The sequence below is a fragment of the Macaca nemestrina genome, chromosome 6 (assembly GCF_043159975.1).
Source record: "Macaca nemestrina isolate mMacNem1 chromosome 6, mMacNem.hap1, whole genome shotgun sequence".
NCBI lineage: Eukaryota > Metazoa > Chordata > Mammalia > Primates > Cercopithecidae > Macaca > Macaca nemestrina.
Window position 1 is genome coordinate 102789208 of NC_092130.1, and position 25461 is coordinate 102814668.

At 42.2% G+C, this 25461-nt stretch overlaps 2 long non-coding RNA genes across 2 annotated transcripts in view; one reads left to right on the top strand and one right to left on the bottom strand.

Moving 5' to 3' along the window:
- LOC139363847 (uncharacterized) overlaps positions 1–1267 on the top strand; it is a 111409-nt gene extending 110142 nt beyond the window's left edge. The window contains exon 4 of the long non-coding RNA XR_011624915.1: positions 365–1267. This is a non-coding gene — a long non-coding RNA (uncharacterized lncRNA). The remainder of the gene's footprint in view (positions 1–364) is intronic.
- A 1012-nt stretch (positions 1268–2279) lies between these two features.
- On the bottom strand, positions 2280–10618 carry LOC139363846 (uncharacterized). The gene is made up of 4 exons (XR_011624914.1): positions 10270–10618; positions 8048–8185; positions 4975–5078; positions 2280–2394 (listed from the first exon to the last, which is right to left on the bottom strand). It is a non-coding gene; the product is annotated as an uncharacterized lncRNA (long non-coding RNA).
- Positions 10619–25461: the final 14843 nt, after the last annotated feature.

A 25461-nucleotide genomic window follows, 5' to 3' on the forward strand; every position in this document is an offset into this window, starting at 1 on the left:
TCTGTGTTTTAATAACCTCCCCCCTCCTACAGGTGATTTTGAAGCATCCTCAAGTTTCAGAACCACTGCTCTAGAATTCAATATTCTGGAACATGGCCTTCAGCCTTATCCACCAGGACAAACATTAGAAAGCAGTTGTGCTGTGATTTCTTCCAGCAGAAGAACATGTCTGGAATTTACCCAGATAATCCTGGTTTTTCCATTTGGTGGTGATCTTCAGATATCCCTTTGAAATGAAACTTAAGAGTTCCTAACACTAAGATAAAGCATTTTGATTAAGTACATGACCATAAATTACAGTGCTTTTCCAACATGAAACAGAGCTCTTCAAATCCTTTTATTGTGTATTTTCTTTTTAACATAGCCATGAAAATTAGATCACCGTGAGAAAGCCAAGAGCAAGATCCATGTTTTCTGGAAAAATATGCTGAGCTTAAATCTCAGTGTGCTGCTGATGAGGTCACCTTTCATCTCTAAAGGGTATTTGATGCTGACTAAATAATGTTTAAGATTGCAGAATTGACCCTGAAAACACCAATTTTCCTTTTAAAAATGTTTTGTCAAACAGTGGTCCCTGGGGATAATTAAATGATGAATATCCTAGTTCCTTCAAAAAGTCAACATACTAAAATATGTAGTGGGTCACTTTGAGACTGGTTTCCTCAAGAAGGTGACAACTTGGTGAGGATGATGAGACACTACAAGTATTGTTTTTTTCCTCTGACAGCCTTAATTACCACGGAATGTTTATTCAGAGTGTTTGCAAAAGTAAAGACTCCCTGGAGAAAATGATATTTGAAAGCCAGGTAATCTTTGGAAAGCAGACTGAAAAGAAACTAAAAATAGACATTTTTAAGTACACAGAAAAATGGACAGTGTCAACACTGCGAAAAAGATTCCACAATCTCATGCTAATGATGTGCAGGAATAGTTGAGAGTTTTCTATTTGTGTCTTAAATATTTTATGGTAACTTTGAAAGATTTCCAAAACTCAACAAGGCACAAAGAAAAGTATCACTTTGTGGGTTACAGTCAAAGTTCAAAGCATAACCGGTGCAGCCTCATGGAGGTTACAGCCTAAAACGAGCCTCCACCATCCTGAGTCCCAGACTTGGTCATTGTCAAGCCCATGTAGATGGGGAAGCATTTTGCATGTAGGAATTTATGTTTGGGATTCATTTTCCAGCTCTGACTGTAATACAAGCTCTGAAAGTAAATATGTTTAGACCTGAAGGCTGTTTTCTTGCCCATGTTTGAGCAATGATGCAGATTCTTATGGAAAAAAAAAATCAAATAAACAATAAAGGTAAGAGAAGGGAAAGGCTGAGGATATTCAACTTATTTAAGACAAGCACAACAAATCTCAACCAACCCCTTCAGATTTCTTTTCAGACAGGAGCAATAGAGGCTAGTTCTTATTTACATGGTTGGCTTCTAGTCCAGATATGTTTATTTCCAAAAACGTTTTAGATTCCTTAAAGTAAAAGGTTGAGATCATTGTCATCGGCAGCAGCATTGCCAATCTGTGTGAGATGTTTATGCTTTTTTTTTTTTTTTAGTTCAGTTAATCCCTTGGAAAGTGTGACCAAATGCTTTTTATACTGTGCTTCCATCTGGTTTTAAAATGCCTACATCTTTTGAAGGAAGACACTCCAGCAGTGGAGCTATACCAAAACCTCAACCTTGTTCAAAGGCATCTCAGTATCATTCTCTAAAGTTTTTGATAAATTATCATCATCAAAATTAACACCATGTTTACATGGAGTTCTGTGCTATATAATAAATTAGCAGGGAGCTATATTTCTAAAAACTTAAGACTTGAGATAGCACACCCAAGGATGGACATTAGAGAAATATGCACTACCAGCCAAACCATGTTTAGTCATAAATATAAACAAAGCAAGGACCTATAGAAAATATTAATATCATACATGATGTGGTATAAGGAGCAGTAGTGGCTATTGCAAGCTTAAATGGAACAACCATTATAACATACACAAAACACACATCACACACACACATACACACACACACTTTCCTGGTTTTAGCACTCCATGGAGATCTTCCTTATGGGTGGGTTAAAAGTCTGCTCATGTTTTTTACACCTTTGCCCACCAGGTTGGATCCCAGGAATGCATTTCTCCTTTTTTGTTTTAAAGTTCAATCAGAAAGAACCTCTTTCCAACCAATGAGTATTTAAAGGACTCCTCCTGTGAGCTTGCAAATGGTACCAGGACAGAGGATGCTGATTTTTGCAAAGATAATCATAAAGCCTTCAAGTTAGGGAAACAGAGCTACCTTATCCTAGAGTGACAGCCAATATTTTGCAGAAGATATTAGAGGAAAGTGGGATCTTCCATAGAAATCAATTCATAAAGACATCATCTTCAAAACCTGCATTTGGACAAATTATAAGACAAAAAGTAAAATTTAATAATGAAGACATCGAAGCAAGAAGCAGACACCTAAACATGGATAACAGTGTTTGAGGCAAGATTGCCATGGAACATCCAAGAGGCTCTAGACCAGACCAAAAGAGAGATGGCTCCCTTAGCCCCGCAGCTTAAAGGCTGTCTCTGGGGCCTCTGTGAGAAGGGAATCAGGAATGCTATAAAGCTTAGGGTATACCTTTTTATTAATTGCATGCAGTTAATATTTGAAAATTACATTGGCTCTTACTTCAGAGTATGGGCCTAATCATTCTCATCAAGCCCTTTTATCATCTTCATAAAGTCTTCAGTTAAAAATTAACACAGAGGTAAGGGACTGTCAGTTTTATTATTTGGATTATGTTAAATATGCACCTTCATAATTCAAATAATTGAAATAAAATGGTTTAATTATAAACAAGAAAAAAAAAGAAAAATATCTATAGGAATAAATATAAAGTGATACCAAGGTTGAAAACCCAGTTGGCTACTACAATGCAGTTATGTGGAAAATACCAGGTGAATGGCCCCATGAGAGATGCCTACGTAGGTGGGCCCTACATCCCATGGTACCCAAGTTTTGCTTTTCAGCTTAAACCTCCATACAGACACTGCCATTTGATTTCCTGCTTTATGGGAACTACCTCCCCATGCCCTTGTCTCCTCAACGGCAAGGCTGAGAGATGCCTCTTCCCTTCCCCTGAGTAGTCATCTCTTCAGTCACTTCTATTCCTTATTCCCCCATCCCTGTCCTGACTAAAATCACGTACTCATCTCTGCTTTTATTAGGAGAGTGACTGGTTTGCAATGAATGATCCCTCCTCTTCTACTGGGACTCTGTTCCTTCCTCTTACAGAACCCAAGTAAAGCAATGTCTTAAACATGAAACAAACACACCATCCACTTGGCAAGTATTGCTCATGGGTACTAATGGGAGTTTGGTTACCAAGCTTATCTGGCTCAGCCCTGGGCTTGGTGAACACAAGCTATACAGCCAAAATAGAAATGTGGTAGTAAACAGGACAGGGAAGAGGCATTCTAGATTCTGTGCATAGACACAGGGAAGATCAGAAGTTTGTTTATTCATTTAACAACTGCTTATTAAACTTACACTGTGTCAGGTGCTATGCTAGTCAATGCGGATACACACACACACACAAATGAAAGAGTGCAGATAATAAAGATCTTTAGGAAAGGAATGGGAAGCCCTTGAGATGGAGAAGGGCATCATTATAGCCCAAGCAGAACAATACTTCCTCAATCCATTAAGGATTGGCAAGAGGCCTGATGAACACAGAGATTGAGAGATAGTCCCAGTGAAAATTCTCCACAGCCTTGACCATTGGTTCCTACCCATTTTTTCTGGTGCAATATTCATAGCAATGGAATTCACCACAGGCTATATATCCTCATGGGTATGACCAAGTACAGAAGATAGGGTTAATTATAACAGGAAATCCAAAATAATGGCTTAAACAAAAAGAACCTCTCTATGTCCACCTTGATCTTGATCTCTATCTCTATTTCTAGAGTCCAGGGTTGGAACAAAGCTCCATGGTCATTACTAACCCATCTATCTCTATACCTACCATCCTGGAGTCTGGTTTCTAACCTAAAGTCACTTTGTGGTCCCAAATGGCTGCTGGTGAACCAATCATTACATCCATAGTACAGGCAACAGGAGGAAGAAATCCAAAGCGAGCTGCAAGGCTCCCTTCCCAGTTAAGTCTGCTTCCTTTAAGCAACCTTTCTAGAAGTCTCAGACATTATTTCCCGTTCTATTTCATTAGCCAGAACTTAGTCATATTGCCATACTTAGAGTTGGAGAGGAGGCTGGGCACATTGCCACCACAAAATAGAAGTTTTGCTAGAGGGAAGAGGAGATTGGGGAAGCAGCCAGGTCTGCCTCTGCCATACCAGGGTTACACACCCATTTCCAAAGCACTATCACCAACTCCACCCCTCTCTCTACTCCTCAAGTAGATACATAAATCAAAGAGGAATATTATCATAGGGCTAACCTCGTACCTACATTAGCTGGCTTTTTAAGAATAAACTATTTGCAAACTTTAGGGATTTATGTGCTATTATCCTGACACACCTCAAAATCCACTGTAATTTGCCAAGGTATTGTGACATTATGACTGAAAACTCTGCCTATGTAAAGTAGGTAGCTGTGTTGATGAAAAAAATGGATTGAGAAAACGTGAAGGCAAAAGTGACAGGATGGATTCTGCAGAAAGATGACTGACTTTTAGAAAAGATGTGAGAAGTGAAAACATTATTTAGAGGCTTTTTCTAGGAATGTTAGCAATCTGGTTATGGTGGTTGTAATGGAAATACTGCTGGCCTCCTGAGGTATTAACTAAATACTCTTGGCCTCAGGGCCTCTCACAGAACACCAAATGCGGTGTGTGTTAGCTTGGTGGCCCCTACTGGACCATGCCTCCTGGAATTCATGCTTTTGTGAAGCCCCTTCCCGTGAATCTGGGCTGTCCTGGGACCACTTAAACCAGAAGTGAAATTGTGCCAGTGGTCAACCTACCTTTACGGAGTCCTAGAAGTTTATTTTTGCTTCTCAGATCCTTGAGTTGCCATGTAAGAGGTCTGGCTACTCCACTGGAGAGGCCACATAGTGAAGTTCCACGACTACATGAAGAGAGAGAGAACCCAGTAGTCCCGGCATTCCATGAAAGTACAGACCCCCAAACTCTCCACCAGTCGATTGCAGTCACACGATGGCCACTGGCAAGCCCACTTACACAATCATTAGCAAATAAAATGGTTGCTTTTTTAAGCCACTACATTTTAGAATGGTTTGTTACCCATAGCAATAAATAACTAAAATGTCACTACCCCAAAACATATCTTCAGGCTTATGATGGGACCCCAGCCAATGTGGCCATTACAGCTTGCGCTGCCACTGCTGTGACTGCCAAGACAGCCCCAGCTGGCCTCTGCAACTGCAGCCAAGGGAGTCGGTGCCCTCTGGACCCCTCCAGTCTCCCACCAGTACCACTGCCCCACGTATATCCTTGGAATGTGCTTGCTTTCTTCCAGATATTGTTATGACTCTGGCAGGAGCACACCTTGCCCTGTATCCCCATCCAGTCTCCCAACAGGAACTCGTGCCACCCCTTCCCCAACTTTGGAACATGCACCTCAAGACAGCCAGTCTAATATATGTATGTGTGTGTGTAGAGGCAGGAGGATAGTTCTAACTGCACATGGGTCAAGGCCTGTCCTGGAACCAACGCCAGAAAAATGAGCTCCTGGCATCATCAGTTGGAATCTGCAATGCATTTCCCCATAAAAGCACTGTTGTAGATGATTTTAGGTCTTGTAGTACTACTCAGCTATATTGCCAATTAAATAGACATTTGGGGGCTGGTATGGGAACATAACTACCCTTTACAACCTTATCCTAATGAGAAACAAAATCCAAATAACTGGCTGAAAAATCAACCTTTGCAAGTAACCTGATTATAAGTCAGAAACTCTCATCCTATCTTGAATACGAATTTCACAGTAGATGCTGTAGGGAAAATAAAAGTTTGAGGTTTCTTCCCAAGAACTTACATTTTATTTGGAAGATGAAGAAGACACACAAGAACAAACAAACAGACCAGGCAGTATATAAGCAAGTCTTAAACTGTGTGGGACTGACAATTAAGTGCTTCAGAGTTGCAAAAGCAAGCCCAAAAGTTTCTTTTCCATTGTTTATTTACACTGGCTTCTAGATACCTGTTTTGAGATGTCTTGTGGACTCAATGTTATTCACAATTGCCCAAGTGCTAGTTCATTGTTAATGGAAAACAGGTGGGCAGGTACAAGAGGTGTGTGGATCCACCTGGCTGTAGAGAATAGGTGAGTTCTGGGGCTTAGGGATTAGCTACAGGAGGGGAATAGCCAGGCGGCTTCATAGAAACTCAGGTGTCTTTATAGCTGGCCTCAAGAAGAGCCACCAAAGAGGTCCCACTACTGTGCTTCTCAGCTTGTGATCTGGGAACATTTGTATCAGAATCACATTGGGGTGCTTACTAAACATGCTAATTCTTGGACCCCAGTCCAGATACAAGGAACCAGACTATCTTGAGGGGGAGGCTTGAAAATCTGCATTATTGATAAACTCCCTGATTGTTGTGCTAATTAAAGTTTGAAAGCTGCTATTCCAAACAAAGCTGTCCGCTGCCCCAGAGATGGAAGAGTCCTGCTAAGATCCCCAGGAGTATTTTCCACTGGGAAGCTATCATTAGTCCAGATTGCTAGCCTTAGCTCCTTACAGGCTCAACTCTTGTAGCCTTTGCTACCTCCAGCCAATTTTCTTGGAGAAAACAAATATGTTCAAAGAGCCAGGCAGGAGAAGGGGGAGGCTTTCATACACTCTCCCACCATTTTTTGGCTCTATTTCCATCCCAGCCTAGCACTGCATATACACTAAAAACATGTCTAAGGCATCTGGACTGAAACCCAGCATCTGTTGTAAGAAAAATGAGATTTTCAAGTGAGGCCTCTTTGGTGTGGGATGGTGCCAAGTGAGATGGGGCCTCCCAGGTAGACTCTATCACATGGAAACTTAAAAACAAGTTTCCCCAGGACTGGAAAATGTGCTCTGAGCAGGATTCCAGAATTCATGCGAGAATATGTTCCACTCTTTGCTTGGGGCTCTTGCCTCAAATGACCGTTATCAGGACCATCCTACTGTCCTACAGGGCACCCGGGCCCTTCACCGTCGATGGGCAGGCATCCCAGAGCCAGCGTCACAGCCTGCTGAGCATTGTGTTGGTTTCACCGTTCAGAAGTAATTTTAGAATGAGGCATCCATGCCCATGTAGCTGGGCAACCGTGAGATAGCAACCTGGGGTCGTTGCTCCCTGCTCCCCTACACACACCCCTACCCAGCAACAATGTGAACACCTGGGAATTTTGTCTCTATCACCCCCAGGAAGGAATGCTGCTGCCCAAGCATGGATGACAAGAGAATCAAACGCTTGGCATCTCCCATTCAGAAGCCTAGGCCTAAGACAAACAAAATATTTGGATAACTATGTAATTAGAATTATTTTCCCTTCCCTCTGACACCATCCTTTACCCTGGACTAGGGAAAGTTATCCCGACTGACAGAAAGGACAGTCAGAAGGGAAGGGAGATGGCAGTCCAGTGGGTCACCGTGGCGAGGCCTTCCCCACCACTGGGCAGGTCCCAGTCACGTCTGAGAATCTCAGGAAGGTTCTGGGCCCTAGGCTGTTTGCTCGGATGTCAGAAGTTTGGATGGAACAATATACATCTCGGAATGTCAGCCGGCAAAGGCGGCAGGCAGGACTTAGACTCATTTCTCCCCTCCCCAACACCTTAGAACTACGTCATCAACTGGGACTTAGCTGCAATCCTGGGAAAGGCGATGGGGCTCGAAATGGAAATGAAGTTCAGATAGGTTCAGAAAGGTCACAGAAACTCACCTTTCCCGCATGTCCACATTTCTGGCATATTTATTACTAGCTTTCGAAAATCTGTAAACAGCACACAGGTCATGGTAATAAGCACAGGAGGCAAAGTGCTGAGGTTGGAAAAACCTTCATCCTGGCTCCCTTAAGCCTCCATCAGTTAGGAGAACAAACCTGCCCATTTGGTCCTCAAAGGAGTTCAGAGACAGAGCCTGCACAGCCCCCTCAGATTCCTCCTAATTTGACATCTACGGCATGGCCGATTTTCTGGAGCACCGCAGGTGAGGTGAATGTTCCAAAACGCCTCCTCATCTGAAAAGGACGAACAGAACCGTGCTAATATGAATGGGCTTCATCCTACACTCAGGGCGTTTTGATCATTGCCTAAGAAATGGCATAAAAACCTTTAAAAATAGAAAACATTATAAACGTGCCATCAAGTGACTTATTGGACCCTGATGTGGTCATCTTAGGATGCCAAAGCTATCAATCAAAGCCTGGAATTTCCTAAAATTCAATGTTTTGCTAATGATATTTACACTGAGTCTGGGATTCAAATCTGTACATTGTCAAAACATTCTGGCAAGTCATGACGCTCTAAGAACCTTCATGTTTTATCAAAAATATGGTTGGGTTTTCATTTTGAGATTATAAAGTTGTGTATTGCATTTGCACCTTCCTTTTCTCCTTTCTCTGTTTTCCTATTTGTATGTTTCTCAGTCTCACTGTCCACATAATTGTTTTTATTTATTTATTTATTTTTCGAGACAGAGTCACAGCCCTGTAGCTCAGGCTGGAGTGCAATGGCGTCATCTCGGCTCACTGCAACCTCAGCTTCCCTAGTAGCTGTGATTACAGGAGCCTGCCACCACGTCCAGCTAATTTTTGTGTTTTTAGTAGAGACGGGGCTTCACCATGTTGGCCAGGCTGGTCTCGAACCCCTGATCTCATGATCCACCTGCCTCGGCCTCCCAAACTGCTGGGATTACAGGCGTGAGCCACCACACCTGGCCCACTGTCCACATAATTCTTTTTCTCTCCTCCTTATTTACTTTTTTTCATTTTTTCTTCTCCTATTTTACGTTTCCTCCTCACCTTAATAATTCTCTTCTTTAGCCCTCTTTTCCCTTCAGCTTCTCATTTTTAACTCTTCTTCGTTCCCTTATCGTTCTATTACTTCAAATAGTATTAATAGCTTTTTCTGAGTACTTCGTATATGCTATGCTCTCTGATGTGATTTTAGAGGAGGGAAATGAGACTCAAAAACCGAGTGACCTGACCAAGGACACACAGCTGTGAACTGGAGAACTGGGGCTCAGGTGGAAACATCTTCCTCTAGAGCCCATCCGTGCTTTGTCTCCTTCAGTCATGCCTCATTCTACTTCTCGACTTCCTTTACCTCTGGCTTTGGTTATCTCTGGCTGTGTCTCCATCTCCTTCTTCTTACTGATCCCTTACTCCCCAAACCACACGTGCCGAGATCTACCCCTTGCCCAAGTCCATTGTGTAGCTGAGAGGCTCGCGCGCTCTCTCTCTCTCTCTCCCCCCGCCCTTTCTCTCCTATCTCACGCCCATCTGGGGAACGTGCTCGAATGTCACCTTTCAGGTCATGCTTTCAATCAAAAGCCTTCCTTTCTTCCCATGCTATGGCAATTCAGAGCCCACGTTTGCTTCGGATAGGTTTTTCGCCGTGGCTTTCTGATGTTTCTTCCCTCTTCTACATATGAGTGAGTGTGTGTGTGACAGAGAGAGATACAGTGCACCAGATTCAGTTTTTTTCTGAAAGGCTTCTTTGAGAAAAACAAAATCACTACTTTGATGCTTGCTAAGTCTCTCGAAACCGAATGCCCTTAGTGGGCCCTTCTGCTGCCTGGCAGTCGTTCTATTCCCCCGTGGTCCTTGCATATGATTCTCACCCTCAGTTGGTGACCTGGCTTCCTAAACAACCCAGTAAAGAAAAGAAATCCGAGTATAACTCCCTCAGTGGGCTCTCATCTCAGCGTCAAACGCACCCACCACCCTCTGCCTCCTGCTTATAGCGCTCCTAATCCTCCTTCCTGCTTGTTGAGGTGGAAGACGCCCACGCATGCTCCGTAGAGCCGGCCCGTCACCTGGCGACTCCTATTTATAGCCGCCCTGCTCAGCGATGTTGCTCTCGTGGGCCTTCCCTTCTGTCTTGAGCTCTCACCTTTGCCGTCTGCACTGGATCAGCTCCAACGTCATGAAGATACACTGTTGTAGCGCTCTTTTTTTATTTTTAAAGGGGGGTCGGGGTGGGGGAGGGAGGAGGGAGAAATAGAAAAGAACAAGAAAGATGAAGGGATAAAGGAAGGGAGGGAGGAAGGGGAGGAAGGGGCAGGGAGGGGAAAAAAAGCTTTTTTCTTAACTCCTCTTACCTCTCTAGCTTTTATTGATTTCTTTACCTTTGAGGCAAAAACTCCAACAAGTCTTATTTTTGTGGTCTTTAATTTCACCTCTCCACCCCTTGTCTCTCAATCTCCACTCATCAGGCTTGGTCCACCAACAACTCTACCAAAGTTCACCTACAGGTGACACCAACGACTTCCAGGCTGTAGACAATGTGTAAATTTAACGGACAGTTTTCAGGAGCATGTGACCCAGCAGATCAACTCCCTTCTGCTTCGAACATTTTTCTGGCTTGGTTTCTAATACAACATTCTCTGGCTTTCCTCTTCCTTCCTGGCTGACCCTTATCAGATTCTTCCTATCTCCCTAATTTCTATACCAGTGGTTCCCAAAATTTAGTAAGCAAAAGAAACACCTGAAGGGCTTGTTACAACAAGGCGCAGGGCCTCACTCCAGGTGTTTCTGATTTAGTAGGTGTAGGTGGGCCCAAGAATTGCATATCTAACAAGTTCCCAGGTGGTGCTGATGTTGATCAGTGGTCGGTATTTTGAGTAGCACTACCTAAACTTTTCTAACGTTATTCAATTCAGTGACATTATGCACTCTCACTGTTTTAAATACATGCTGAAAACTGTATCTTGCATTTCTAGTCAAGTACTGTCCTCTGACCTCTGGAGTCTAATTGACCTCCCTGCTTTGATGGCTAATGGCAACTCAATCTGCTCAACCCTGAGCTCCTAAGAGTCTCTCCCAAAGCCTTACCTCTTCCATGATTTTCCCCTTTCCAATCTATGGCCACTTCAGCCTTTTAATTGCTCAGATCAAAAACCTGGGAGTCATCCAAGATTTCTCTTTAGTTTTACACCCCACTTCAATCTTCCAAGTCATTCCAATGAGTTGGGCGCAGTGGCTCACGCCTGTAATCCCAGCACTTTGGGAGGCTGAGGCGGGCAGATCACGACGTCAGGAGATCGAGACTATCCTGGCTAACACAGTGAAACTCTGTCTCTACTAAAAATACAAAAAATTAGCCGAGAGTGATGGCAGGCACCTGTAGTCCCAGCTACTCGGGAGGCTGAGGCAGGAGAATGGCGTGAACCCGGGAGGCAGAGCTTGCAGTGAGCTAAGATCACGCCACTGCACTCCAGCCTGGATGACGGAGCAAGACTACGTCTCAAAAAATAACTCGAATGGCTTTAATGTCTTTTACATCTGAAATCCAACCACTTCTCACCATCTCTATTTCTGACACCTTGGTCCACACTAGTATTATCTCTGTGGTAGATTATTATAGTCCTTTCTTAACTGTCTTCTCAGCTTCTGCATTCTCTGATGCAGTCTATTCTTAATAAAGCCATTGGAATGATCCAGGTGATTCCCAGCCATTTTGCTTTGACAATGTCATCAGATGGTACCCTTGAAATGAGAGGTGCTTCTTGGTGCCACCACTGCTGGAAACATTTGTGTGTCCTTAGGCTTTTGCTCCAACTCTATACAACGTTGACTTTTTTAAAACTTGTAACAAATGACCATTATATGGATAACATAGCAGGTATATAGACGTACTGAACTTTAAGAAAACCCCAGCAAAACGTAACTTCTGTTTCACAGTGGTCGGGCTTAAAAATGCAGCAGATCCTCCAACAACTTTGTTTTGTTCAATATCATTTCCTTATGTTGATGAGAAAATAATTCCCAGCTACGGCCACTGTCTGTGTGGAGTTTGCATGTTCTCCCCATGTCTGAGTTTTCTCTGGGTACTGTGGTTTCCATCCACATTCCAAAGCTGAGCCCATGAGGCAAATTAGTGTCTAAATTATCACCATCTGTGTGGTGTGAGTGTGCCCTGAGATGGGATGGTAGTGGTCTGTCCAGGTTAGTTCCCAGCTTGCACCCTGAACTGCCAGGATAGGGTCCTGTCACATGTGACCCCAAACTGAAATAATTAGGTAAATAATTTGTTTTTATTAATCTTATACGTATTAGTCACCTTTATTTCAAAGTTTAAAATTAGAAGTGTTTTGGTTTTTATTTCAAAGTTTGGTGATGTTTTTGTGACCAGAAATATGTCATAGGAATTTAACTCTTGTTTATATCAATTAACCTATAGTAAAATTGATTTCTGTATGTTTTGCTTAAAGTCCCAGTTTCCAAAAACCAGTCAATGACATTGAAGACTTACTGTACCTCCTGTAGGCTGAGTCTTTAAATGAAACCCTTTTACTATCATTGATTTAAACTCAAGCTACATAGTTAAGTGTGCACTCTAAGACAGACTGGAGGGTTCAAATCTTTGCTACAACGTTACGTGGTGCAAGTTACTCAAAGCTATAGTAATTTCCTTGTCTGGTTGAGATTGTGGATTAATTTCTATAAAGGACTTAAGACAGTACCTGATATAGAGCAGGTGTCGCTCAACTATAGTTATGGTGGTTATTCAGTTCAGAAAACTACAGAATGACTTGTGTGCAACCTTTTCCATTTGCAGACCAGAATCTATATGTTTGTTTTTGTTTTTTGGGGTTTTTTTTTTGTTTTGGGGTCTCCCTCTGTCGCCCAGGCACCAACTCAGCTCACTGCAACCTCTGCCTCCCTGATTCAAGCTATTCTTCTGCCTCAGCCTCCCAGTAACTGGGACTACAGGCGTGTGCCACCACACCTGATTGATGTTTTTGGTATTTTTGGTAGAGACGGGGTTTCACCATGTTAGCCAAGATGGTCTCCATCTCCTGACCTCATGATCTACCCGGCTTGGCCTCCCAAGGTGCTGGGATTACAGGCGTGAGCCACCGCGCCCAGCCTAGAATATCTTTGACCTCTCTTAGTCATAAGAGAAATTTTAACTGAACTTAACCATGAAAAGGTCAACTCTCTGAAGAGTGTTTATAGGGACAGTTATTTTTTAATGAATTATTCAGTGGGGAAACAATAGGCCTTCCCTCCCATTAGATACCCTTTCCTATGTATTTTCAAAGGGAATTTCCTGATGTTTCAAGGATCTTCTTTGGCGGCTTCTTTCATGCCTATCCTGATTTCTGGATGTGAAAGATCCTTCTGTCAGACTGAGGCAGTCACTTGATACCCTAGATGTCCTGGGCCACATATTTAAAAAGCCTGTGCAAACAGAACCAGAATAGTTGTGACGGTGTGTATCTGTGTGTACCAAGGAGAAACCAAGCTTTCCAAATGAACGTTGCTTAGACAGTGTCTAAGGAGATGTGCTTAGGAAGTGTGTAAACTCATTTTCACAGGCTTATGGGAAAACCTGACTCCTTCAAAGCAGGCCCTCAAAGTGTTGGGGGCTTTGGTGCATAGCTGGTACCTCACCTGGGCTCACTTAGCTTCCAGCAAAAGTTTGACATTTATTACCAAGATGATTCTTTACCCAAAGGATGTTTGTTTGGAGATTAGCAATTTAAAGTCAATTTGCCTAGCAATGCAGAAGAAAGCTGCAGACAAGAACGAGAAGACATAGAAAAGGCTTTGCTGAATCCCATTATTACTAGATCTTCACCTTTTTTTAAGGGTGAGCTGAGCTGGAACTGCCTTTAGCTGCTGACTTGGAAAAACTCGCTTTTCTCTACTTAATGTGTGTGTGTGTGTGTGTCTTCTCTGGCATTTCCAAGTCATGCTGAAGCAATTGCTGGTACCTCAGTTGACTTGTTGCTAAGTCAGCATGTGGCTACACAGTTCTAGAATTGGTCAAGAGTCCACTTGGAAGTTGAGTCACAACCCTCCTAGGACTGAGGATTCTTGTTATTGCTTGCTCAGACACCAACATATCCACATCCATACACATGACTGGAACATGTTATGTTCTATTCTGTGCAGATCGTCTAGTTAATAACAATGCTAACAGCATGTATTAACTCCTGACTGCCTCTGGCATTGTACAAAAAGAGTTCTATGTATTTTTAGGGCTGGCTTCATGGGTGAGTGACCAGTGTAATTATGCAGCGTCCATCCTCAGAAGAGCCTCGCACTTGAAGTTGAATGCTATGCATTTCTTTAAAATCCCCAACTTCATATTTGAATTTGTGTTAAAGTGCCATCCAATGGGACAAAGCAGCATGCATGCACCAGGGTCTAAGAGACTTAGCTCAAACATCATTCAGCCTCCCACTCTTTCTCTGCACCAAACCCTGTCCCCTCTCTGAGCTCCCATACAGCAAACACTGAGGCCCTCTAGCCCCTGACAAGGGACTTAGCACAAGGAGGGTGGGGATCAGGCACAAGTGCCCCATGGTGTCTTGGGGGCATGGTAGCAACTGTCCCCATGCTGGACTGGCAAACCAATGAGCAACAGGTGGCTCTGCTGGGGAGGAGAGTTTCTTACCCACCCCTGATCCATGTACTGAGTCACTTTAAAGAGGTTGCAATCCCTAGGGGATCGCCTCTCTGCCATGGGTTGGACAGAAGGATCATGAGAAGAGGAGCTGCCTGACCCAGTTTCCCTACCTCCAGCTAGTGCCTTGCAAGAGGGAGAGCTCAGCAGCCAGTAGTCCACATGCATGCACCAAGTCACAAGGAGGGGTCCTCAGGTACCTGGGAGAGTGTGTGAGTCTGTGGTCACCTAGCACCAGCAGTATCCCATGCTCAGAACAGCAGAAGAAAAGAAATTTCTTAGTACCTGTAATGACACTTTCTCCTGCTTTTGGAGCAAAGAAGCCTGCATTTTTATTTTGGCTTGAGCACTGTAAACTGTAGCCAACACTGTGTTTTAATTTAATACAAATCCTGTTTTGATGGAAAGGTCACAAAGCCACAATGATGGAGGGTGGTATTCAAATCCAAACAGACCCACTACGAACCAGTTGGTAACAACCCTCCTACACTGCTCTCAAGTCATGGCCCATTGGATTGTACATTACTCCCCTCAGTTGTCTAACCCTGTCTGTTTGCACAGCCTGAAATGTCTTCTCACTTATGCACACTGTAAAATCTATTCATGTTTAACTTTTAAATGGAGACTGATTAGAAGTAAGCATTTGGCAATATGGGAAAAATAAGGTTGCATTTAAACCATAGGAATAGGTGGGAGAATAATCAAAAAGGGCACTGTGATGTTCAGAAAGCAAGACAGAAAGCTGCTTGGAACTTTTGTGGGTCTTTCACATTGCACCCAAGTGCATTGCCAACTGCCAGCAGTACTGCCTGAGCAGATGAGCAGGTGCAAAATCGTGATCGTGAGGGATGTAATGACAGTCCTATGCCAGCCGTGTTTTTCTCACAAGGTGCCCTATTCATCTGTTAAATAGCTAAGCACTTTTATTAAGCATTTTAGAGATTTTCTAATCTTTTTAAAGCATTTGGATTTTACATCTTTGCACAGATGGTAAGTATGTTGAGTATATGTGGGGAGGGGAGGGTGTAGTGATGAAGCAGAGGAAACTTTACAAAATCGAAAGCAAGAATGAGAAGGTGCAGCAATGGAAGACCAGCTCTCTTCTGCTCTTGGTCTGCAATCCTACCTTACTAGCAATGATTGCATCTACCACAATCCACCAAGTCACTGGACTAACTACAGGTTTTCCTTACACGTGTGGGTTCCTAACCTTGCAAATACAGTCAGAAACTGAGGTGTGCCATAACGTTTCTTAACAATAGAAGACCCTTGTCCATATGCCAACCTAGAATCTGCTTTCCACGCTTGCTTTTTTCGGTGCTAGGAAGGAGACTGAAGTTCTGAAATTCTCAGTTCTAGCATTGGAAGGTCAAAAGGCTTTGAGATTTTGGTTGGCAAAACTTTATTTTACCCTGTCACTCTGATAATTATCTAATTTATCTATTCTAGATAACTCATAACAGATTCCAAACAAAACTTTGATTTGGAATTGGGTTTGGCTTCAATCAGTGCTCAAAGAAATTAGATTCTTTAGTACATACCCGCTTCACTTCTTCCTCAGTAGAAACAATTTCCAAATTACTGCCAAATGATTTGGTTTCAGAAATATCACTGTTAGGTTATATCATGAGAATCAATGAGCAGCAAATGGGGATCACGTTAGAGATGCTATTTGAGTTAGACATGCACCTATAAGGTAAAACAATTTTAAAAGAAGGCTTTTAGCATTTACTTTGTGCTTAGAAACAAAATTCATACTCCAAAGGGGAAGAAAATTTAAATATGAATTCTCTCTACAATTAGGAAACTTTTAGCATTGTATCTTTCTGAAAAACATGTATTATTTGAAGCCATAAAGAGCTCTAACATCTTGGAAATATGAGACATACAATTAACATGGTGAAGCCAAGATATTCAAAGGCAACAATAACTAAAACAGACAACTGTCAGTACTCACTAATCACATAAATAGAAACACAATTTCTTAAGGCATTACTTCAAGTCACATAAGAATTTTTGTGTAAATTTTAGTATTCTATGTAATTACAATGTGACTTAGCAAAGCTATATTTTAACCTGCTTCCAGAAAATTACATTTTGAAACCCGGGAGTAAAGTTGTTCCACCTCACCCTAACCTATGTGCTCCTGTAAGGCAAGCAGGAACCTCCCATCCATCTCACTGACCTCACTTTGAACCTAAAAGAGCACCCCATGCTCAAAGACTACTGGACCTTCCTCAAACTGTTAGCTGGGTAGGAGACCCCTTTCCTGCCATGCTATGTATGGTAGACCTAGATGAAAGATTTATTGTCTTAACTCAGAACTGGTGCTTGTCTTTGGCAACTTGATTGTGTTTGCAGAGAAGTTTGTGAAACATGGGGCCCTTTCTCTTCCTAAGCCCTCATGGAAAAGTTTCATATTATTGCACTACCAAGAAGTCTTATGGATTCAAAAGCTAGCCGGTGGGGGCTCTTTGCATCCCTCTTGACTGAAGGTAGTGAGTGCCTCTCAGTAGCTTAGGTGCTGAGGGAGGAAAATAGAATCCTATGATCCCCTTCCCTACCTTTATCTTCCCATAATTAAAACTTCAAATTCTCATATGGTAGGATTAAACTGCGTACTTTCTTGGGGGAGATTTTTAAAAATTACTTACAGGTAAATGGTTTGCAGAAATAGAATGTCATGTATGACTTCAAAAAATATTTTTAAGAGTCTTTCATTTTTTGCCTTTGTCATTGACAGTGTGTGGGATCCTTGACTTTTGACTCACTTCTTAGAAGTTCTGCTCACTTCTGGGTCCTTAGATTGCAGTCTAGCTTCTGTCTGAAGTCAACAATGTCTCTTTTAAAACAACCGTAATAAGTCAAATTTTTTTCCATGGATGGTGGAGTTGGCCCGGGGGCCCAAAAAGCAGAGGGCAGTTCTCTTAAAAAGCAAGGCACATCCAGATTTTCCTGGTTGGAGTCCTTCTTTGGAAATTCTGTCTACACTCTGTGTATGCTGGAGGACAATTTACCGCAGTCAGTAAGACAGCCAGAAAAAGTTCAGGTTTTCTTTCCTAATATACACAGCATGATCACTTGGATAACTGAAGACTATTTTTTCCTTTGGCCAAACTTGAACACATAAGAAAATAAGTAGAATTTAAAAAAAATCGGTGACCCAAGTCAGCAATGAAAAACAGCTTTCAGGTGGCAGGTTGGCAGGCTGCCTTGTTCCAGGCGCCAAATATGGAGACATTGACCAGGTGGCAGCTGCCAGGCCATTCCCCAAAATGGGACAATCCAAAGAGTACGGTTTGATCTTGGGACCTGATTCTCTTCTCTAAGCTGCAGCACAGGCATAGTCGGGGTGGGCTGCAAGATAGCTTTGGGAACATTATGATTTCACCTTGGAATCTGCTCCATGCCAAACCAACTCGGAGTTGCACCAGCAAAACCAGCCCCAGTTTGCACTTCTTATCACATATTCTCCAAAGTTCTTCTGAATATTAAGCAAAAATTCATAAGACCCTTTTACGTCATGTGCCACTGTCTTTTCCATTGGGCCAGAAAGGGAAGTGTTTCTGTTAAAGTATAATTATGTAAATCAGATCAAATGACACTACTTATCCAAAGGCTATTGTCCCGTAAGTTGAAACATCCGGCACACTAATGAGAAACCAGAACTGAAGAGTTTTCAGTACCTAAAAATTGATATTACATGCTGCATGCACTGAAATTTATGAACTGAGATGAGACCCTGTGCCCTTGTTCAGAGCTTATGCTGTAAACATAATTCTACTTGTTTCATTGGTTTGGAATATGAGGACAAAGAAAAGAGAGGAGCTAAAGATAACTAGGCATTAACTGCTAGAATGTAAACTCCATGAGGGCAAAGACTTGCTCTGTTTGTTCACTGCCAAAGTCCCAGGACTTGCATTAGTGTTGGTCACAGAGTGGGTGCTAAGTACTATCTGCTGTTAATTAATGAGAGCAAAGGAAAACATTGGCTTTTAGGGAAAGTCGGCTAGGGAATCATAGAAAAAAGAGGGAGAGGAAGCAGAAAAGAGGGGACTTCATAAAGCACACTAGTCTAACTAAGGGAGCATCAAACAACTCTACTTACTTTGAAGTGCTTGATAACACCATTGTCTTATAGCTTAGATGGTGGTGATGGCATTTATTATCATAACCCTAAATCAAGACATCAAACTAAGTCAAAATGCATTCACCATCCTCTTTCCAAGGCACAGAAAAATGCAAAATATTTGAGAAGTATTTTCCAAAAATGTTCATAAATGTTTTAAAATTTAAGTTTAAATTTTTACATTCACAATGTAAAATACAACTTGCCCAAAGACAGCAGATATAGCGAATTAAAATTATATCACCAAGGGCACCTATAGTACCTGTTACATCATCAACTTGTATATAGTGAAAAGGGTCACGCCCTCTGACACACCCCTAGTATTTTGTACATGTGGCCCTATGTAATATGGCTGACCTCTAAGAGGTGTGAACAGTGCTGTGTCCTACAAGGGACTGAAGTTTTCTCTGAACATTGCATGTATGGAGCAAGTTCCTGAATTTCTTTGAACCAATGTGGGATATCATATGAAATCAAAAGCCAGAGGTCTAGAAATGGAGGAAATTTCTCAACGTTAAATCATAAGTTGAGCTGGTTTTGGTTTTTTGGTTTGGGCTTTGCTTTCTCTGATGAATGCTAATGATACTTGAAAGAAAATTTTGATAGAAAAACTTTTGTTAAATCTGGTCAGGTGTGGTGGCTCATGCCTGTAATCCCAACACTTTGGGAGGCCAAGGCAGGTGGATCACAAAGTCAGGAGATCGAGACCATCCTGGCTAACATGGTGAAACCCCATCTCTACCAAAAACACAGAAAAATTAGCCAGGCGTGGTGGCGGGTGCCTGTAGTCCCAGCTAGCCTAGTCGGGAGGCTGAGGCAGAATGGTGTGAACTTGGGAGGTGGAGTTTGCAGCGAGCTGAGATCGCACCATTGTACTCCAGCTGTCTCAAAAATAAAATATGAATTATTTTGAATCCCTGGAAAGAATAAGCAGAAATTAAAATCTAAAAACCCCCCTAGGTTCTGTCACAGAACACAGAGGGACAAATATGTGTGTATTGTCCTCAGTTTGCCAATGAGTCTTGGTTTACTAACAGTTTAGGGGTATCTCAAAGTCAGTTGCAGGGCAATGTGAGGAGAAGCACAGTACTAAGACATGAGTTTTCACTATATATTTCCTAAAAATATCCTTTGGAAAATCTGAAAAATCAAGCATTTGTCTGAAATTGGAGTGAAAGAATGGGTGAGCCTAGAGGACCCCTGTGGGTGAGTGTAGCAGCCTCTCCAGGCTTCAGTATTTCCATGGTAGGGAGGGGAGAGTGGGGACTAATTGGAAGCCATTTGTCTAGGAACCCAGAATACTAGAAAAGAAAGTGATTGTGGGCATCTTGGAAGTGGGATCCTGTCCCCTAACAAAGTGGGAGAGAAAGAGAAGGGTCTTGGTGCCAGGACTGTAAGGATGGCTGCAGGGATTTGTAGGCCTCTGTTCCCTTACTCTGTCCAGTGCCTTCTTTCCTCAAGGGAAGTGCCTCACACCACTCCATATGGCCCTGGAGGGGCTGAACTTGGGTTCTTTCTCTTCTAGTTTGAGATTTCCCAGAAGCAAACCCTGAGACAAGGATTTGAGTGCAAGCAGACACTGGGAAGAGAGTGGAGACCTGACAGGACTAGGAAGAAATCCAGTAAACACTGTGTCTTGAAGCTGGTTACCACTGTGAGCAAGGAGATCAAACCTGCTGGGAAAGCCTGGGGAGCAACAATGTGTAAAGCATGAGGCTGTCACTGGCCCAAATGAGGGGCAAGAAAGTTGGGGTCTTTGTACACCAACTTCTTGGTGGAGGGCTGATCCCAGGCACTTCTGGTCAATCTTGCAAACAGGCCAAGACAGCAGAGCCATTAGGCAAAAAGACACAGGAGCCAACGCTTGAATGTGTGGCAGGTGATCATGAAAAGAGGAAAGGGTAGGGGATGATGATGGAGTACTGACAGCATCTGCTCCACCCACTCTCTTCCCCTGCTAGACGCTGGGTCCACCAGAGCACAGGCGGATTGGGCTGGCTTGGGCACATGACCCATGCAGTGCCAATGCAAGTCCTCTGGTTTCTGTGCATGAAAAGATGCTGTCTCACCACTGTGGTTGCTGAGTGAGACCATGTCAGCCTAGAGTTGCTGCTTATGCACCTTCCTTGGTCCCATTGGGAAGCTCAGTTGCAGGAGGAAAGAATGAGGCCAACAGACGAAAGAAAGATGGATAAACGAGAGAAAGAGAAGACAAATCACTACATTATTTTCATCTGAACCCTTGAATCCAGCTTTACCTGAAGCCACCTTCACATCTGGGTATCCTAAACATGAACCAATACATCCCTTTTGTCTTTTTGCTTAAGCCGGTTGTTATTGGTTACCAAAAGAGTTTGGCCTAATATAGGGATGAGTGTCTTTTGCCTTTTTCACCTACACAACACACACAGAGGGGGAGTCTTGGTATATCACTGAATTACATACCTGGTAGAAAGCTGAGCCAGCTACCTCTAATCATGTCATCTGAGAGTGGTTAGTGTATCCTGAATTGAAAACGGATGGGCGGGGGGTTCAGGGACACTGCACTGTGACAATGAGTCCCCCAAGAAAGTTAAAGGATGCCCTGGAAAGGAATTGAGAGAACACCAGATTCCATTCTGAGTCAAAGCAGAAAAAATTAGGGATTATATTCAATTCCCTGATTGTTGAGAGGACAGAACTGACATGGCCAGTAGGAAGGAATTCAGGAAGAGTAGAGCAAGGCCTTGAATCAGGCAGAAAGGGGGCAGGGCAGGAAGAACTGGGGTGCACCTTGCAGGGGGAGCGCTTTTGCAGGACATGGAGATTCAGGCATAGGACAGCCAAGAGGCTACCCAGGGCCACAGCCCCAGAGACTAGCTGGGCATTCAAGGTAATCAGCACAGTTTGTGGCTGATTCTCTGTAGGTGTTGCTGTGCTTATTGGTGGCCCACCAGAGTGCAAGGTGGCAGAGGATACCAACAGTATGAGCAGCTTCGGCAGAGCCCTGGACACAGGCTGCAACAGAGGTGAACACAGGAAGGGGTCAGGGTGCACTGGTGAGACAAAGCCAGTTCTTACCACCTCCCAAAAGCCAATTTTTAAGTTTTCAGAAATTCTGAGAATGTCTGAAATTTTCTGTAACACAGTAATTACTATAATCAAACAGTTAAGTCATATTAAGAACAAAGCTCAAATACTTAAAACTCCTAATTATTTGACTATTCTCTATAGTCTTGAGGTTATTTCTTTTGTATCTGCATGGCAAAAATACTATATAACTGTGTGCTACTGCTCATCTCAACTCTGTTTAGTGGCATTGTTATTGGTGGCTTGCCAAGATAAGAGTAGGGATTTTATTAGACATTAATAAGGGCTTAATTTATTGTTGATTTTAACATTTTTCCTCACATCCCTAATTCTAATGTGAGTGAAGCTTTAAAAGCATGTTATGTCTGTAGTTGTTAACATTGTGGATGGCACAAAACACTGGCAGAATACTCTTCCAGTATTGGAAAGCCGTAATCAGATTCATCCAGCAAAGAGAGAGCACATCTCAAATCTAGTGGTGTGCTGGTAAATGGTTTACAATCGGCTCTCCCAAGAAAAAAATATGTGCATATGTACATAACTTTAAATTTTACTGGTGTAAAGGATATGTAGCTCAGTTTAAGAAAAAAAAAAACTTAATTCCATAAAAGTCAATGCATTCTCACAGATTGCATTTTGCTTTTTATGAACTCATATCTTTATTCAACCTACAATATAATTATGTAACTATGCAAGTATGGTTTCTACATGAATATTGACCATATTCTTCTCTTAGGTTGAGTATGATGAAAGTAAAACAACAAAGACATGTTTCAATACCACTAGATTTGGGATACAATACTCGTCTCTATCCAGTGTTCCCAGAGGGGTAGCAAAAGAAAGTCTGCTCAAAAAAGGAGCTTCATTTCTGCCCAGCAAGGAGTGAATGTCTTTGTAGAGTAGGAATAGTTACTTACAACAAGTATATGAAGACCATGATAGGTGACAGACCCCAGCAGCTGCAAGAACTGCAGCGAAGGTTAGCCTCCCACCCCACACCTTACATTTGCACATTCCCCTCCCTTGGATTTTTCTTTTGTGATTTCAATTCAAGTCACATGTGTAACTTGAGAACCTATAAATTACAAAGGGTCTTTCAAACAAAGTCGGGTATGTAAATATAAAATATAACATTAAATCCCCATCATTAATATTGAAGAGTAAGTCAATATTTGATAAAAATCGCCTCAGGGGAATGTGCCTTCCTGCCTGATTTTATGCCTTGCAGACTTATTCAATTATTATTTAATTACCTGGTTAAATGTCATGGCTTACAAAGCAGGGATTATATTAATAATAGCATGAGGTTTATTTTAAACCAGCCCAACATTAGATAGAGCTGATTTTGTTTTACCCTCTCACAGAGCACAGAATTCACATTAGTCTTCTGCACCTGGTTTGGAGTGAATTGATTCTATTTAAGCTTTTTTCCCCCTCCTGCTCCCTCTTAAAAAATCTTCCTCCTGTATTTGTCATATTTTTCCAGTCTTTCAGCTATTCTCCACCCCACCTCTTCTGCTGCCCTCTGGGAGTCTTAATTCCACAGTAAATCAAATACCTTAACAAAGGATTGTGTCTGAAACCCAGAAATAGAAAATAGATGCCGGGTCACAGAGAACAATCTAGTTTCAAAAGAAGGTGCTGTACCACGCGGGGCAGCTTTCCAGCCAGCACCTTCTGACTGAATGGTTTGCTGTTGAATTCATCGCTATAAAGTTGCTATAGCAACCGCTCTATCAGAAGGATTTGTTGGCACCTAGATGGACTTTATTTCTCTGACACTCGAAGAGGAGGATGAAGACAACATTTAATGAGAGGGACTGAGTGACATTAAATCACTCTCCTTTCAGCTTTGTCATATTGGACCAACATTTGTGATATTTTGAGCATGGCCTTTTGTCAGCCCAAGAGCAGCAGAGGTGCTCTCTGGAGGGGAGTGAAGATGGGGAGAGGGAGCAGACCCGGGAGGGTTGGATGAGGCTGGGAGAACAGCTGAAACGTGGTGGACCACGCCGGCCTTTTGTTCTCCACCATCTGTGTGCTGTGGTTTTGGGAGTGGAGCCAAAGCTCCGTTACCTGTATTGTGCTCCTCGGAGCTGGGGCGCCGCCGTGGTCCTGCCTCAGATGCAGGGGCCTCTCTCATACAATGACAAGGCCATCATAGCCTGGCAAATAAACTATTTGAACATTTGGCTTTATGAATATTGAGCAAAATTCTTCAAATAAATTATGAAAATGACTCTAAGTGAACAGACATCTGAATCCCATCGCAAGCCTAGGGCCACTGATTTGTAATGCTAAGTATGATAATGGTTATATAAATGGGGAATACTTTTCAAAATGACTGAGCTTCAAAACATTGCTGCACTAAAAGGGATACTACTTCTAGAGAAGAAATGGTCTGAGTAAATTCGAAAGAAAAAAGAAATAAATGGGTAATAAATGATTGCTCTTAAGAACATTAATGCCTAGGATGTCTAACTATATGGCTGAATAGAATATATGCAAAACATATAGTGCCTTTTCAGATATTGAAAATAAAAATCAAATTATGGAGCCTTGAAAAATTAATTTACGAAGCATCATATAGCCAGCCTTTCAGAAGGTCAGTTTGGCAATTTATCAAAACCTTTGAAATTGTGAATAATCTTTGACTAAGCAGTTTCACCTCTAGTAATTTGTCTTAAGGTAATAATTGACATATGCAAAGTCTTAGCAATAAGAAAGTTAATCACAGTGTGTATAATTAGCCTTCAGAAAAGCTCTAAATGTAAACCATAGGGAACTATTTAAAATTATGGAATATGCATGTACCAGAGTACTTTGTAATCATTAAAATGATGGCAGAAGTATATTTGATAAAATGGAAACAATAACAGTACTGAAGGGAAAAAAGCAGATTTCTATGGAAAACATATATGGCTAATTCCATTTTTAAAGAGTATACATTTAAAAACCAATTGAGATTCAATAAAATACTAATGGCCATTATCTGCATGGAGTGGAATTATAGATGATTTGATTTTCTTATATTTTCTGGGTTTTCAACAATGTTTTCCTGCTGTGTCAAAATGTTGTAAAAGTATTGTACAAAGGAAATATACTCTTTACACATTTCTATTAATCACTTGGATAAGAATTACATAAGTTATTTTAGACCGAGAAGGAAAATCCTGGCCAGATACTCCAGCTTCATATGTCCTGATAAGCTCACATCTACTCTGGGAATTAATGGACACAGATGTCCAGGTTTTCTTAAATGCGGGCAGATGTGGTATCAAACCCCTATACTGGCAAGTCTTGGTTCTGAGATCCATAGTTCAACAACTCCCCTGTTTTCTGGGAGAACCAGATTACTAGAATCCGTGACACAGGATGGCAAGAATAAGGAGAAATGAAGGTAGTTCTGTAAACAGCAGAAAGTGTTATAAATGTAATGAAATCATGAAATAAGACTGGTTTTATAGCCGTCCTGTAGAAAACAGCCTCTCCAATGTATACTCCTATCCAATACGGTACAGAAATAGCCCAGTGAAGCTAGGCAGAGCCTCACCTTTGGGCAGGAAGGACTACCTGGGGATGATAACCCTTACCTTCTTTCTGGCCATCCCCAGGAGGCAGGACTATTAGGACTCTGGTCCCCTTCTCTCACGTCTCTCCCACCCCAGCTTAGGCTGT